The following is a 16,682-nucleotide window of genomic DNA, read 5'->3' on the forward strand; positions in this document are numbered from 1 at the left end:
AAAAATATTGATGTTTCTGGTCAGTTCCCCCCTCACCACCGTTCCTTTTATCTGAAGAGTGAATGTCCTCCCTTGGCCCAACCTGGTAATTTTATTTAATTTTTTGTTAGACTGAAAGAAAGCACTTTTACCCTAAATGCAGTAGTGGAAACTATTACCAGGTTTTTGGTTATTTCAGTGTAGAAGGGAGAATATGTAACCTAAAATCATGAGTACTTCCTTGTAACTGTCTGCTGGGTATAATACATACATTCATACATCTTCACGGAAACGTATTTTTAAAGAGCCCTCTAAATAGAAAGATAGAATGAGTGTTGCGTTCTTGGTAATATGAAAAAAGTTGGACAGCAAATCCTTAATAATAATTAAGTGTGGGTGTAATTTTGGGCGGGTGACTTCACCGCTCTGCACGGTTTACTAATTTTACGTTTTGCTGGGAGAAGGCGAAGACTTTTTTCTAGTCCGGGGAGCGTCAGCCCAGCCGATTCGGACTATGACCGGTGTTCCTACACGGGCATCCAGAGCTGAACCTGTGGGAGCACTAGAACCTCATTTTTTTTTTTAAGTTTATTTTTTATTAAGATTTTATTTATTTATTTGAGAGAGAGAATGAGGTAGAGAGAGAGCATGCGGGGGGAGGGTCCGAGGGAGAAGCAGACTCCCCGCTGAGCAGGGAACCCGATGCGGGACTCGATCCCAGGACTCCAGGATCATGACCTGAGCCGAAGGCAGTCGCGTAACCACCTGAGCCACCCAGGCGCCCTGCACTAGAACCTCATTAAAAAAACCCCAAGCGTTCAAGAATGAACTTAAACGCCTTTACACGTGTTGTGGGAGCCCTCAAGTGAGGGTGTCCAGTGCGTCAGCAGCTCAGTGACTGCGGGCCTGCCCCACATCACTGACGTTGAAGGCCATCGCCATTCTTAATCTTGGTGTCTCTCACTTCAGATAAATTAAACCCATTTCTGTGAAAGTGGGAAGAAGAGCTTCCCTGTTTCTCGACCTTTCTGCTTTCCGACCCATCGGAGCGTGCTGCTGCCAGCCTCATGTTTGTGGGCTCCCAGCGGTCCCAGGACACGGTGTCTGCCCTGGAGGGGACGCGTGTGTGTCTGCGTGGCCCCCCAAAGGGCTGTCTGTGCTAGGCCTGCTGCTGCCATCTCTGGGTGGGGGTTTGGGGTGCGCTGCCTGTCCGTCCTCCTGGGAAGGCTGTCCCGCACTGCACAGGGAGTTAGAAATCCTCAGCCTTGGTCAGAGGTACTACTCACCACCTTTCATTCGTGAGGCCACTTGGGGAGGCCGGCAGGCATGTGGTTCCTTTCTCCGTGGAAATGCATTTATCTGGTAACAGAAAAATCAGGAATTGAATGTACTTACAGTTTGAATGTGTCTGCAAATGCAGGAAGTTACCAAACTTCTGCTGCAGACTCGAGGTTGTCCAGGCACATTGCAAAAGGGCTTTGGGGCTCCGACTCTATACATTGATTCGATGAGCAGGGTCTTTCTCAAGATCGCAGTGAGAGGTAGTGGAGCCTTGGACCAGTGCCCTGGGCTCCGGTTCCCGTCCTGTGTGTTCTGAGCCATGTTGTCACCTGCGGCCGCCGGGGAAGACCTGGCCGTTCCTGCCCCTGAGGTGCTGACCGTCTGGTTGGGGCCAGGGAGAGTGTCACCTGGCTGTGCCGTGGCCTCTCTGCTTTTGCCACATTGCCGGTGCTCTGAGGCAAGAGGGGCCAGCCATCCTTAGGTTCGTGCTGGCCTGGAACTTGGAGGAGGTGGGCATCCACAGACCCCCATGCATCCCAGGGCCCTGGCTCCAGGGCTCCGCCCCACCTGCCGGCCCTCCTGCGGGCCCTGAACTTAGTCTCTGTCCTTAAGCTCCCCTTGGGAGGGTCTGAGGTTCATGGTCCCTGCCTCCTGTCTCCCTGTCCCTGCCTTTGCCCTGGGGCTTTCAGGACAGGCTTTCTGGCTTCTTGTCACCTCCTCATGCCTGGACTTTGGTGACTTCTTGTGTCCTTTTGAGTCTGATGGAAGGTGTCTCTGCAGTGAGGGCCTTCCTCACGCTCGCCTGGTTTGACCGCCTCTCCCCTAGCCTGTCTCCCTGACCATTCATGACCCCCATCCTCCCTGTTTGCGTGGGCGGGTGCGCATTCCTGCAAGGACATCTTCACCAGCTCCATCCCTCTGATTTGGAGTCCCCTCTGCCCTCCATGTGGCCTGCCTCTAGACCAGCCCCCTCCCATCTCTGGATCTCCGGGAACCCTGCCTCCAGGTGGATTGTCCTCTGTTTGCCTTTCTCTGGAACTCAGCACGGGTGCAGATGACTCCCACGCTGTCCTCCGTGTGCGCTGGTGTGTGGCTGCGATTGGCGCTCTGAACCGTGTTCTTGTCTGGTGTCCTCGCTCCCATACTGGGCTTCCACTCCCAGAACAAGTCCTGTGCTGAAGAGAGGGGTCTGCAGGCCTGGTGCACCTCCACTGGAGGAGGTCTCCGGAACCCCGAGGGGACGAAGGGCTCTGGCTAAAGTGTCTTCCATCCATGCTTTTACTGCCTCCTGAATTGGCCCAGAGGCTTCTGGGCCGGCGGTGGGTGGCAGACACACATGACTTTCCTGAGCCCTTGGGATGGAGCTGGGGTCCTAGCAGGGCCCTGAGAGTGATGCAAGTAATGAAGGGATCCATGTCCTCAAGAAGATACATTACAGGAGCTGGAATTAATATTTGCTCCCGCGGGACCTTGCGAGTTTGCAGCAGGGCTTGGGTCCCCGGGGGACATGAGAAGTCAGAAGGGGAGTCGGGCCTCCGTGAACACAGGTGGAGGAGCGCGGGAGCCTCCGTGAACACGGGCCCAGGAGCGCAGGGGGTGGTGTCTCCTTCAGAGGTGGTGCCTGAGCTCTTCTAAGGTGGGGACTGGGTGGTGTGGAGAGCAGCGGAGAGTGTGGGCCGAGGCATGGGGTTTTGCCTCTCTTCTTCCTTCTTCAGGACTCTGTTTCTGGCTCCAGCTGTTCTTCCTGCTGGTCCTCCGCTGTCTGCGCCTGCCGCCTGCGTCTCCCCACTCCGTTCCATCCCCTGTTCTGCGAGGTGGCGTCTGAAACGTCCATGTGTGGAGCTCCGCTCTGCTTCCCCCACAAAGGAAGCATGCACAAGCCCACCCAGGCTCCCCATGACCGGCAGAGGGGCCGAGCACTGGCTGCGTGGCATTCGGCAGTGTGCCTGCCCTCTCTGTGCCCGTTCCTTTGTTTTGGGGAGAGGGTGGCCGTAGTCGCTGCACTGGGGCCTGGGGCACGTGAAATGTGTGCACGCGCACAGATGTGTTTGGAACAGCATCTGGCAGGAAGCACCGTTACCCGTGTGTCCAGGAGGCCGCTGCCTGGAGGGGCTCCGCGGGTGCAGGGAGATTTCGGAGGGAGGCCGCCAGGACCCGCAGGTCCCTGCACTGGGGGCAGCTCCATGTCTTCGGTTGGCTTCGTGGCTCCACAGCACCACGTACCTTCCTTTGTTTGGGGACTGCTCTCTGCCACTCACGCGCTGGTCTGGTCTTTTTCTGTAATCTTGTTTCATTTACTTATTCTTTTCTTTTTTTAAGATTTTTATTTTATTTTATTTTATTTTTTCTTTTGAGGGAGAGAAAGGGCAAGCACAAGTCGGGTGTAGAGGCAGAGGGAGAAGCAGGCTCCCCGCTGAGCAGGGAGCCCGATGCAGGGACTCGATACCAGGACCCCGGGATCACGACCTGAGCCGAAGGCAGACGCTTCACCAACTGAGGCGCCCCTCATTTACTTATTCTTAACAGGCAAACACTTTTATTTAAAGAAGGCAAAGAGCTCTTGTAAAAGCAGGTTACTAATGTTTTATTATTTGGGTGACGTTGGGGGTGTTTGCACAACATCCAGGGAGTGTCCTTTCACTGTAGTTGTGCAACAATTCAGAGTTCCCACAGCCCCTTCGTGCAGCGTCCCTGGGCTGGCGTCTTCAGGCAGAGTGTCCGTCAGATCTGGGAGGTGGACATCGGTGCCGCAGTTCCTCTGTGCCCCGGGCCTTGCCCGCATCCCTCCACGTTTCCTGCCGAGGCCTCTCCTGCCCTCCCGGGACCCCCGCAGACGTCCCTTGCTGGCCTCGCCCTGGACGCGTGGAGGAGGCCTGGTCGGGTGTTCTGTGGGGTGTGCGTCCATCTGGGGAGGAAGACTTGGAGGTGAGAGGCTCTGCTTGCCGGGTCCGCCCCGCGGTTCTTCTGTTGACTTACGCTTGTTGGTCATTCCAGCTCCGCTTCCTTCGCCTTTTATGGCTTAATGAGTCTGGGCAAGGAGGTGGAAGGTGGCTCTCCCCAAGGCGCCGTCCCTGACATTCCTTCTCTTCCTCCTGCATATCACAGTTGATTCTGGAACTTTCCTCCTGTGTGCTGTCTGGAAATGGGCATCAGAGTGTTTCTCAGACGGACGTGGGCTCCTTGGCCCATGGGGGATGGTAAACAGAGTTTTTCAAAGGCTTCTTTCGCCTGAGAGTTTCCTGGACTGAAGAATTGCTGCCAAAGAATAAAATCTTTTCTGTTTCTTCTTCCTTGTTCCGCCCAAGGTGTCCAGAGGCAGGAAATGGTCTCTCAACGCTCATCACTCTGAAATGTTGGTTTCAGTCAAGGAAAAACTAAGTCAGAAAAAATTTAGTGCTCTGTTCAAAAAACCCACACGCCAAAGACCCGCTGTCCAGCAGGTAGTTTTTATGAGATGGCCCATCTTGCGTGTCGGGCTCTGGCGCCCAGCGTGTGAGCCGTTGGCACCCGGAGAGCTCTGGGGCCAGGCCTGTCCTGGGGGGTCGCCTGCAGATGTGGAGGCGGCTGTTGCCCTCCTGGGACATGCGGCTGTGGTCACATCCCTCTGGTCCAGTGCAGTGTCCCCCTCCCCCCCGGCCCTGCCCCAGTGTCCTGAGGGATCCATGATGCATCTCAGGTCTTAAAAGACACATCACTAGATAGTTTTTTAAAAATGGGAAATTTAAAAGGAAACCTCTGAACCTCTCTGGTAAGTGAAGTGACCAGGCATGGGGTGCAGAAGAGGCCTTGCAAGGCTCTGGAGGCTGGCACGCTCCCCCCGAACCCCACGTTGCTGCTGGGGCTCTGTACTCCTGGTCCCAGGGACCTGGCACCTCTTAACTGTCCTCTCGAGGTACCCAGCTACCAGCAGGAGACACGGCCAGGGGCTCCAGGAATGCGCCTGGATGCTGTCATGAGCTCCAGGTTCTGAGCCTGGAATCAAAGACACATTGCATGACCACGTGAAGAAAGCCAGCATGAGATCTGACTTCGGTGGCTCTCTACCTGTCTTTTCCCATTCTTAGAAAGTATGTGTAACTTCCGGTTGAGAGGAAAGACTTCGCATGCACTGCTTGTGGCTCCTGCAGCAGAAATATTTTATTTTAGCCTTGAAGAGATGTTTGCAAGTGTCACTGTCACATATCTGTGGAATGCCTTTCTGGTTCGGTGAGCACAGTGCGGACAGTAAGGAAGCTGAGATTTCAAGGAAATGCTTCTTCTGATTAGCACAGCCGCTTGCTGGACAGGTCAGCGTGGTGGTCACAGTCAGCCCTGATCCAAGGGTCTGCTCCGCGAATTCCGGCAGTGCAGGTGGAGGTGGGGGTGTTCGGATCTATGGTCCAGACAGAAGACAGCCATCCACGGGGCCTGGTGTTCGGGTGGCCAGTGACGTGAGCCATGTGCGGAGCAGAGCGCCGCCAGGAGGAAAGCGCCGTGGCTTGTCTTAGGTGGGGATGTGCTGCCGACCCGTCCAGCTGCTCAAACCCGATGCGGTTAGATGGCCTTGTGTGCAGAGTGGGGAGAAGCCTCCCGTCTGCCATGCTGTGAGCTACCGGAGCTGCCCGAGGTACTTTTCTGTCTCCTGAAAACAACTATGTCTGTGCATTTGCAGCAGTTAAATTTTTCTTAAAAGCAATAGCAAGGGGAGCCTGGGTGGCTCAGTCAGTTAAGCATCTGCCTTTGGCTCAGGTCATGATCCCAGGGACCTGGGATTGAGCTCCACTTCGGGCTCCCTGCTCCTTGGGAGCCTGCTTCTCCCTCTCTGCTCCTCCCCCTGCTTGTGCGTGCTGTCTCTCTCAAATAAATAAATAAACAATCTTAAAAAAAAAAACAATAGCAAATTTTTCTTGAAAGTGTCATTGCTTGTTAAAAAAACTTAAAAAGCCAAAAATAAATAAACTGGGAACAAATAAAAAATAGATAACATCTCAAAAGGAAAAGTGTGATCACTTGAAACCGGAGCTTTGGAGGAGTTCAGGCTCTGGGAGAGGCCAGGGTGGGGGGCAGTTTCAGCTTCTTTCCTGGGAGGAGCCATGGTGATCAGGGTGCATCAGGAGGGTCTTGTTACTTCACTGACGCCCTCACAGGAAAGTCACATTTGGGTCGATGAGGAGACCTTCCTGTTTAATCCGTGGGACTTGTGTTTTACAGACCTGGGATTGAGAGCATTTAAGATAAAACAATAGTTTTCAGTTTGACCTTGGCGTGGGGTCGCTTTTCCTGCCATAGCAGGAAAAATGGCAAAAGGCGTCTGATGGTAAATAGGAAAAGAAGTCAACAAGAGCACCTGTTTTTCAGGGATCAGGGTGAAGTGGAGCAAAAGCTCTTCAAGGATTTTCCCTGAGCTCCAGCTGTGTGGGTAGATCTGTGGGGCATGGGGCTTGTGAGGAGGGACGCTTTCGTTTTGTTATCTGGGGAAGTGTTGCTCGAAGGACGCTGTGTACATGGGAGTGGGGCTGACTTTTCCACCCGCGTTTGCATAGCGTCAGCTCCGTGGTGTTTTGGGCAGCGTGCTTGGGGGTGGCAGGCAGCTGCAGGGTCCCTTGTGGGAGGCGATGCTGCGGGCAGCAAAGCCCTAGTGGGGATCAGTGAACTCTGAACACCTGGACGTTCCTTTCTTCCACCACTTTTGGAGGAAACGTCCATCTGTGTCCGCAGGGGGAGAGGTTTCGATTTCACTGGGCGGTTCGGCCAAGAGCAGACCCCAGTCTTTGCCTGCAGTGTACTGGGACATGCGTGGACTCAGGCCTCTGTGGTGTCTGTGTTTTACCTAAAGGGACATTCTAGAAGCTGAAGTGTGTTGGGCTCGCATTCCTTATAAGGAGATGTATTGTAGTGCAAACTCTTCTTTCTTTTTCTCTGATGATTGTGTGGATTGTCATTTGGTTAAAGTTGTGAAATGGTTTGATTTGGAATTTGCTGGGAGGAGCCTCCGAGTTGGAGAACTGAAGCCCCACATGAAGTCCCCTTCTGTGGGGACCCCAGGCACACCACTGAAGCCCAGGGAGCTCTTCTGGGACAAAAACACTTTGAAAATAAGTTTAAAAGCCCAAAGGAAAATACTAAATTTGATTTTAATCTGAAAGATATTTTGATGCCAAATAGGGTGGAAAAGGAGCGCTTCATAGGTTTTTATCTCTGGATTTGGGGGAAATCATTGGGCTGGAGTGTCAGAGGAGGGGCGTTTCCTCAGCATCTCCACCCCAAGCGGTGAGGCCAGGACCCTCCCTTTGCAGGTGCAGATGCCCAAGTGAGCCAGAGACTTGCCCAGGTGTGAGCCGCATGTGGGGGCCGCACGGCTTGAGGTGGGCAGTCGGTGAATATCTGAGTAATCAGACCTAGGATGCGGGCCTCAGGACTCCCACAGCAGAGCCGCTCCTGTGTGGGGACATGAATCAGCGTTGGGTTCCTTGTGATTATTGACGCTACAACTGAATTTTGGAATTGGGGCCTCACGGGGAAGGGACGCTCCCCTTGCTGAGTGCCCACCAGGGACCAGGCACTGGTCTAAGGACTTTATGTACATTTTCTTACTCTACGTTTGGAATGCAAGATGGCGAAACATCCTCTGAATACATTTCTGACAACCGTAGAAACTGTATGTGACAAATGACTCGCCCCCCCCATCTCCGTTAAAGGCCACGAGACATAGGGTGATCCAGGGCCCCTTGAATAGTGTGGTTCCCAGGCGCCCTCGGTGGCGAGGAGGCTGCACATGGCCTCGTCTTCTCACCCCTATGTGCCATCCTGCTTGTGGTTTGCTGTGGCATGGAGCGCTGGGGACGCAAAGGCAGATCCCCGAGGACACTGTCAAAGTTAGCCTGTTGCAGAGAGCAGACGGGGCCTGCTGGTGGTGGGGACATTTGTCTTGTTAGGAAAGGTGCCTCTCCCTGGTTCTGTGGTTGCTGTAAACCGTCACGGACTCCTCGAGTTCAGTGGGTTGTAAAAATCAATTCCTGCCCCTTCCAGAAAAACGGAGAGAACCAGCCTTCTGTGCAGGTGTCTGGGTCTGCTTGATGTCCTGCTGCGCTCCAGCCCGAGTGTCCGGCGTGACCCGCTCATGTGTGCACAGCCACCCTCTCAGTCCTCGCGGGCCGTGGGCGCCCCCGCCTCCAGCGGGTCCTCGGGGCTGGGGTTTCCGTGGGGAGCCCCTCTGTGAGAAGAGCCTCCTGTGGGCGCCTGCGTGCGCGGGGTGAGGCTCCATTCCTGGAAGGTGGAATGTGTCGCTGGTCTGCGCGCTGGTGAGAAAACCATGAACCTCTAGGACAACGCAACTCAGATGCTCTTCTTGCCAGTGTTTCCTTCTGAGAGGGCTTTTCTGGAAGAGATTGGCCACGGCAGGGATGGGGCTGCAGGTAGAGCTTAGCTAAATGAGTGATTATTATGTGCATCCTGAGACAGTTGGCGTGTGCACGCGGGAAGCTGCAGTGTGTGTTGGGCACCAGGCTAGACCTCCACGTGGGTGAGAAGCTCACCTCCCCAGAAGGACAGTGGTATTTTCCATGTGTTTCCTAGTGAAGCTGTGTTTTCCCTCTGTGAAGAGTGTGACATTGGTGGGAATTATCCTGTGACATGGCAAGACTGGATCAACATGGTCTCCTGAAAGGAACAGATTTATGTTTAGCGCCCTCTACTCTAGGCCCCAAGTCAAAGCCTGTGCATCTTTCCCGAAAGCAAAGTTTGACTCTTGGTCCTAATTTGGAAAGGTTTCCCTTAGGAGATTTTAGAACTAGCTGGAGGAAACTGTCATTACCTAAGAAAGCCAATATGGTGTGCTTATCTCAAATGCAGGTAGGTTCAACTTAAGGAGAAAAAGCTTAGAATTGTTGACAAGTCCTGTAGCACCTTTTTGAGAACTTTCTAAGCAGGAGGTTAACATGAGAGGACCTCAGGCAGATCTTTGTTCTTGGCGCATGCACGTGGTGTAATGTAGGGGCTTACCTATGAATGCTTAGAAATAAGCGTCTTTTTGTTTTCTGTGTGTGGTGTCTTCCTGGCAGGGCTTCTGACCCCTTCCCATGAGCCCCGTCTGCTTCATTTAGGGGCGTGACGAATGTGAATCACGAGGGTGGTGTTTTCCCTTTCTGTGGCTTGCACTGTTGCACAATTAACAACCAGCACCATGTGCACGACTCACCAAGCCTCCCGGTGCTCTGTAACTGGGCACCTTCCGTGCAACAGACCAATTTTGGAAAAAATTTAAAAAACAAAACAGTGTAAATATAAAGAAATCGAAAGCGATTTGCCGTGTATGTGTGTGTGACTAGCTCGGTATGATTTTAAGGGTAGAGCTGGGAAACCCTTACTTGTAGTTAGGATTGCAGTCACAAACCCCCCACAGTGAATCAGTGAATGGTGCCTTTTCATTGCATCAAACGGGTAAATATGCAGTGGTGCAGTTTAAACCAAATCCTGAGCTCTGGGGGTCAGGGTTTGATCATGTGTCTGGTGAAAATGTGCTGCGTGCACTTTCTGGGGTGGGGGGGCGTACGGCTGTGTGCAGTCACCTAAAATTATGATGTATGTTGACTACGTGGTGAAAGTCTAGAAACTTTGGGTCGGTTCCTTCCTAAGTGGAGGCGGTGGTGCCCATGGAGTTTCCATGAGGCCGATCTCTGCCCAGAGAACATGCCAGGCTATGGGACTCAGCGCTGGGAATCTTGTTTGATTTTGTGCATGACCGGATTGTGCTTAGTTATTTATGGGTCCAAAGAGGCACGATTTTGGGGGCCTTTAGTTGAGGAAGGTCTCGACTGCAGTTCTTCCTTGGCCTGCGTTTCTCAGACAGTAATCCACTTTTCCCCGAAGAGGTGCGGGTGCTTGTACCCCCAGGGTTCGGAAAGGCAGAAAGGGTTGTGCGTGGACAGCGTCAGCCACCTGGGAGTCTGGTAAGGAGCGGAGCCAAAGTGAGTATCTGTTGTTCCCCGTGAGTGGAGAGGGGAGTCCCACTGTCCATATATCTGCGGTGACAGAGCCTGTGCTTTTAGGAATGAGTGCATTTCATGGCATCTCCGCTGGGTGGGCCCTGCCCTTCCTCCTGGAGCAGGAGACGGGAGGCTCTTCTTGGGTCGGGGAGATGCGGAGGTAAAGATGGCCTCTGGTCATTAACCGTGACTATCAAGTAATGGAATAGGAGCTCATTCAGATAATTGAGTTGGAAACATACTTTAGAGCGACTGTATTGTGATTTTCCAGTACTCTGTTTATTGGGTGGGTGAGCCCCACACGTTCCCCTGTTTTCTCTCTCCCACGGAGGTCTGTGCTCACGGGAGACCCGGCTCGTGCAGCGCAGGTGCACCTTCCTCCGGCGGCTCTGCGACAGGCTCCTGTGGATGTGGGTGTCCTGTGGGTGTTACAAGTAACTGTCCCTTTCGCTGAATAGGCGTTTCTAGAGTTGGTCTCCGTAAATGCTAACTCCTGAGTAATTTTCGTGAACCGGTAGCCCCAGCTTGGATGTCACGGTCCCTAGAACACCAGAGCAGGCCCCCAGGCCCTTGGCCCCCTCACCCGGGGCCACCCCTGCACTGAGCCGGGCCCTGGGCTCCCGCCTGGGCCCATGAGGCCCTTGGGAAACTTGGTCTGTCGCCTCGCATTGCGGGCACGTCCGCTCCGGGCCTTGCACTGAACGGATGGAGGAGGCATCTAAAGGTTGCTGCTTGGGTTGAGAAGAGACAGAGAAATGACCGTCTGACAGAATCAACATACGTCGGGTTGCACACGCCCGCCGCTGTTCTGACTCCAGGTGTCAGTGTGGACTCTGTGGGAACCCAACGCTAGATTCAGTGGAGGTGGGCCCTTTGTCCACGTCGTGGTCTTCGGGTTTGTGGACACCATTCGCAGCCACTGGTGGGGCTCCTTGTTGTCTGTGAGCACCGGGGGACAGCGCTCTTCCCTTTCTCTCCTCCCCAGGCCTGGGGGGCGGCCGTAGGGCCCGCGAGCTCTGGAATCCCCAGACCTGCCCTCTTGTATTTCATGTTCAGTTTTCCCCAAAAGCTGCTGCTGGGTAAGATGTTTTGGCTTAGAAAACATCCCGTCCTCATTTCTGCGAGATCCTTTACGATCGCTTCACATACAGCGTTTCCTTAACTTTCGCGGCGGAATAACATGGTAACATTCTTCTGAGGAGTTAGAATGGGATTTTCATGTTTATCCTTTTTTGTTCCTTACAAGAAAGGTAGAGATGGTCTTTTATCTCCAAAAGTTAGAACTTGCAGGGATGTGTCATTAAGTGTGCTTGAAAATATATTTTTAGACAAGCAATGCAGGATAAATCCTAGGGCAATGTGACATCATGTTCTTGTCAAGAATTGCTCTTTGTAAACATTCTCTGATAGATCACTCTTCTTAAGAGGCTGAAATGCTCTCAAAGGTGCTGTGTGTGTGAGTGACAAACTAGGTCATGTTACAGTAGTTATTGGCAGTAATGGATCTGGAAAATTTAAACTGGTTCTACTCTGTGTGCCTTAGTAGATGCTGAAGCATTTGGGGAAGATTTGTCCTTTTCTAATTTTGATCCTCAAAGTATTGATTGGTGTTTGTACAAGGGCCAAGAAAGTCTTAATTTCTTGCATGATACGCTTTTCAGCTGTCCTACCAAAATAAACTCCACTCAGGGTATCTTTACAGAAAATGGTTTGTATGCAGTTACTTAGAATTCAGGAAAATTGATCACTGAAGTGTTTATTTTTCCCGTGCGCTCTTAATGAAGGGATTTTTGGGGGCTGACTTCTGTGCTCAACAGTCCTACCTCGGAAGGTAATGTTTAACAGAATGTTTTATGGCTTACCGCACATAATTATCTCTCTTTGTATTCTTCGGCACAGTTCTTTATTTGACGGTGGAGACTTCCAGGCTGTTCACAAAAAGCACAGAGGAAAGCGATAATGCCAGATAGGTATTCATTGCAGTCTGTGTTCTTACACAGGGAGAAAAATGTTGGTTTTTGGTAAAAGTCTGGAAAATAGGTCACCGTCAGTGGGTTGGGGGGCAAATACTGTCTTTTGTTCTTGGTTCACTTGGAGTAAAATACAGCTTATTTGTAGAAACGAATTTCTGTTAAAATATGTTTTACAATCAACTAATACCAGTTTCGAAAAGGTACATCCAGTCGACGGGGAAGTGGGACACAGAGAGGAAATACGGCAAGTCTCTGCATGGCATTATTTTGTTTTCACTGTTGATCATTTCTTTAAAAAAATTTATATTAGGCACTGAATTGGTGTGCACTTTTGAGCTTAGGCTCAGTAAAAACTTACCAGCCGCTCGTAAATGGGATTTTCCCCTGCAGTTTATCTAAAGCCTTCGGATCTTCCATGTCTGTTTTAAAGCTAGAAATTTATGAGTCTTGATTTTCTCTGGGATTCTCCAGGTTTTCAGTATTTCTGAATTATTTGGAACTTAGGCTTTCATCCTCTTGATGCAGCATGGAAAAAAGTCAGAGTGAAACTGGACTGCTTTTGTGGTTCATGTAATGAAGCGAGTGATTTGCTCTCTCTTTTTGTAAAATGCCGAGCAGCCTTTGGTGGCTGCAGACTTCACCCGAGCGGCCCGGTTTGGGGGACATGGTCTCTTAACGGAAACATTGCCTAGATCATTAACTACGCTGGCCGTGCGGGCGGCTCCGGGGCGCTGGGTGGACCCCCAGACCCCCGACCAGGGGCCCCAGGGGGACATTTATTTGCAGAACATTACAGAGCAAGCCCTGGCTCCTGTTAACTTTTCTTTTTTCCCATCTTTCCTTCTTCCTTTTTTTTTTCCTCCAGTTTAGAGAAGTTCACTTTTTTTAGGGACAAATAGATTGGTAAAGTCAATTTGTAATACAAGCCTTGGAAATCCTAAATGGTTAGCAAGAGTGATGCATTGATTTTGGAGAGCAAAGGAAAAAAGAAACTAGTAAAATGGTGCCTCTTTCCTTTTGATCTTAAAACACCCAGCCCTTGCTTGTTTTCACATGGATGCTTCCGGATGCCTACTTTGGATTTTTCTGGATCTGTTATTAGTGACTGGGGAAGGAAAATTCCCACATCCTCCCTCATCTATTCTAGGACGTTCTTGAATGTAATCAATAATTAGATGGTGTATTCATCTGCTTTTTTCGTTCCCCCGTAGGGTCAGTTTTGACTTACCAGTCATTCTATTTCAGTCAAAGGACGTATGGGCAGCTATAATGCTGATGTTAATTCATATTTTCTTTTGTGAATGTGTCGGCATACGGTCGTTACTGTTCTCCTGTTTCCGCCTTCTCTCTGGAGGTGAAGATGGGTTCTCTCTTTTCCGGGACCAGGACTTTATTTGCCTGTGTGACAGATCGTGGTAAACAACTTCATGAACGGGAGCCTGCTTGCAGAATCACAGCGAGGTCCTCAGGCGTTTCAGCTGTAAATGGAGCCCTGGCCGCAGCCGGGGTCTGAGCTACTCATCGACCTGGGTCTTGCCGAAAGATTGTGCAGTTTGCATAGTAAAACCTTACTTATTAGGGACAGTTAGTTACATTTGGGGACTACTAATGTGTTGGCTTGATTTTTGGGGGGGTTCTAAAGAATTTAAAGGAAACCTTTGTTGGAGAAAGTGGGATTTTGTCAATGTTGTGTTGATGGTTTTTTCTCCTACTTTGTGTTCTGAACAAAGCATATTTGAGACGTACCTTTAAAATGAGTGCTCTTGGCAGCAATGTCTGAGCACATTGTTCTTGGCCCTTTGGAAATAGGGCCTGCCTTGCCTGTGGGCAGTTGTGCGTTCCTTACACCCGGGGATGCTGGGTTTGTGTCCTTTTACCCCTAGTGGGGGAGGTGGGGTGGGGTTTCTTGTGAATGCCGCTGATTCTGGTGGCCTTTTATTCATTTCTTCTTATTAGAGTGGAAATGTAGTTTGCTCATAATGGATTATTGATTGGCCTGAGCGAGGCGGCCTCAAGGCCTTGTCAGCCTGGGTCCTTAACTCCCCGGCAGTGAATGCATCAGTTCATGGAGCGGCTCGGACCCGGTCTGCGGACTATAAGCCTGGAATTGTTAATCTGGGGCAGATTGGTGTGTGCGGAGAGGAACTCCTCATTGTTGTTACGGAATTTCTCCCCATTTGTTCAAAGAATAGGCTTTTTGTCTCAGCAGTAGATAAGCCTGTGCAGGATGTTAATGATGTATTTTGATTCATGGCCCATAATACTACAGTGTAAGGAGTAAAGCCCATTTCATTGTCTGCAGGCGAACAGACAGGCAGTATACTGCGCAGCCCGGGCCCAGCACCCACCGGGGCCTGTGTTCCTGGGCAGCACCCACCGCTCCGTGGACAAGCCTTCGGAAGTGCACCGCCGGGCCAGTCCACTCTTCTTTTTATTTTAGGACTTGCCTTTTGGAGCCACAGTACTCCCGTAAATGCGCACAGCGTTGTCTGCGAGCTGTTTTCTTTGTAAGGGTACCCTCCCAGCCTGACTGACTCTTCACATTTTACAAATTCTCCCGTTACCAGAGCTGCACACACAGGCTGGGGGAGCCCCTGCTGCTCCCGCCTCCCTCCCTCCCTGAACCCCGGGGCTCCCCCGGACGGTGGCCAGGGGAGATAGGAGGAGGGACCACAGTGCACCGAGGAGAGCAAACCTACTTCTTAGTAGCGTGATATGGCTAATTAATGAGCCAGAACTGAAAAAGTACCCAACTAGAGAGTTCTTTGAAAAACAGGACGAGCTTCGGGTTCTTCCCTAAACTGAAAACTCTCCCTCGGAGCAGGAAACGCCTGGTCCAGCTCTCCTGCAGCCCTACCCGGCCTGTTATGCCTCCCACTCTGGTTTGGGTTGGTTTAAAGAAACTTGCAGAGTTGTTTTGTTAGGCAAATGGCTCAAAATATTAGAGGTTACTTGAAAATTAGCCTCTGGATTCCTTGTGCAGGATAAGATGTTGTTAGAATTATCTTTTGATAGTTTTGGGGAAATCAGTACAAAGTCATTTGGCTTCTGCTTTGTGTTGATTTACTTCTCAGAGCAGAAAATGGCAAGATTTCCTGTAGATTCAGTGATATGCTTACTGTTTAAAAAGGCAGGATATTTTACCTTTTTCCCCTGGCAATGCCACAGTTAACTGGTTAGAAGATGGTTGTTTAAAATGTGGGAAGGAAACCTCAACTGCATGACCGGTTTTTTTGCTTTGGGAAGCGGTGGACTGGGGTCACCAGGACTAGCTTGGGCTAGTTCCTCCGGCTGGAGAGCCACTGCGCGGACCGCGGGAAGGCTGTGACCAAGCTTTGGGTGGATTCCTGAGCTTCTCAGCATCAGTGAGCAGCCTCTTAAGTACTGCTTTTCATTTGAACAGTTTATTATTCAGATGATTCCTTCCTTCCTTCCTTCCTTCCTTCCTTCCTTCCTTCCTTCCTTCCTTCCTTCCTTTTTCTTTTTCTTTCTTTCTTTCTTTCTTTCTTTCTTTCTTTCTTTCTTTCTTTCTTTCTTTCTTTCTTTCTTTTTCTTTCTTTCTTCTTTTTTGAATTTTTAATACTGGAATTAACAAAAGGTAATGTTCTCAAACTGCATTCCTTGGAGCCTTCTGAGCTTCCTCCAGGCCTGGGGAGCAGGATGGTGGGGGAGGGGGGAGGGGGAAGGGCCCACCAGAGCCCCTCTTTCAGTTGTGTTCCTTCCTGGGGTTGCAAGTGGGAGTTATTTTTTTTTTTTAAGCTTCTTTTGTGAAAAACTTCCAAAACCCATAAAATTTGGAAGAATAAGAAACACACATAACATTCACCATCTAGATCCAGCAGTTAACATTAAAAAAGTAATGCTGAGATGTTTTATTTATATCAATTTATTTTTATTCGCTTCCTTTTGAGTGAATAATATTCCAACATTCTATTTTTTTTTTTTTAATGAGGTGCAATTGGTCCGTGACATTCTGCAAGCATCAGGTGTCTAACATTATAACATGACGTCTGTATTCACTACTCTGTGATCGCTGCCAAAGGACTAGTCACCAGCTGTCCGCGTACAGTGACCCCCGTTTCGCTCACCGTCTCCCCCTGGAGCTACCACTGATCTGTATCTATGAGTTTGTTTTAAAATTGTTTTCTTATTTTTCAGATCAAACAGGTGAGTGGAATCGTATGGTATTTGTCTGACTTCACTTGGCCCGATGCCCTCAAAGTCCGTCTGTGCTACCGCGTAGGCGAGACCCCGTTGCTCCTTAGGGCCGCGCAGTATCCGTGTGTGTGTATGCACCAGTTCTCTTTGTTGTTCATCCCTCGGTGCACACTCGTGCGCTTCCGTGTCTTGATTGCTGTCAGTAATGCTGCATGAACACGAGGGGTGCAGGTATCTTTGTGAATTAGTGATTCTGTTTTCTTCAGGTAGACACCCAGAAGGGGACCAGGTGGGTCATATCGTGGTTCTGTTGGTACTTTCTCGAGGA

The 16,682-nt window shown here is 50.7% G+C and overlaps 1 protein-coding gene across 4 annotated transcripts in view; it reads left to right on the top strand.

The window, feature by feature from the left end:
- The window catches only part of ZNF516 (zinc finger protein 516), a 113,310-nt gene that overhangs the window by 20,737 nt on the left and 75,891 nt on the right, over positions 1 to 16,682 (top strand). For 3 of the 4 annotated variants that reach the window (XM_028102879.2, XM_028102882.2, XM_028102883.2), the window contains exon 1: positions 3,921 to 4,185. The exons of the other annotated variant lie outside the window; for it this stretch is intronic. The gene's annotated coding sequence lies outside the window, so the exon portion shown is untranslated. Of the gene's footprint in view, positions 1 to 3,920; positions 4,186 to 16,682 lie in introns of those variants that run through there. 4 annotated transcript variants of the gene reach the window in all.

The sequence above is a fragment of the Eumetopias jubatus genome, unplaced genomic scaffold (assembly GCF_037043125.1).
Source record: "Eumetopias jubatus isolate StellerSeaLion01/CBP00866 unplaced genomic scaffold, mEumJub1_p1.0 scaffold_16, whole genome shotgun sequence".
Classification (NCBI taxonomy): Eukaryota; Metazoa; Chordata; class Mammalia; order Carnivora; family Otariidae; genus Eumetopias; species Eumetopias jubatus.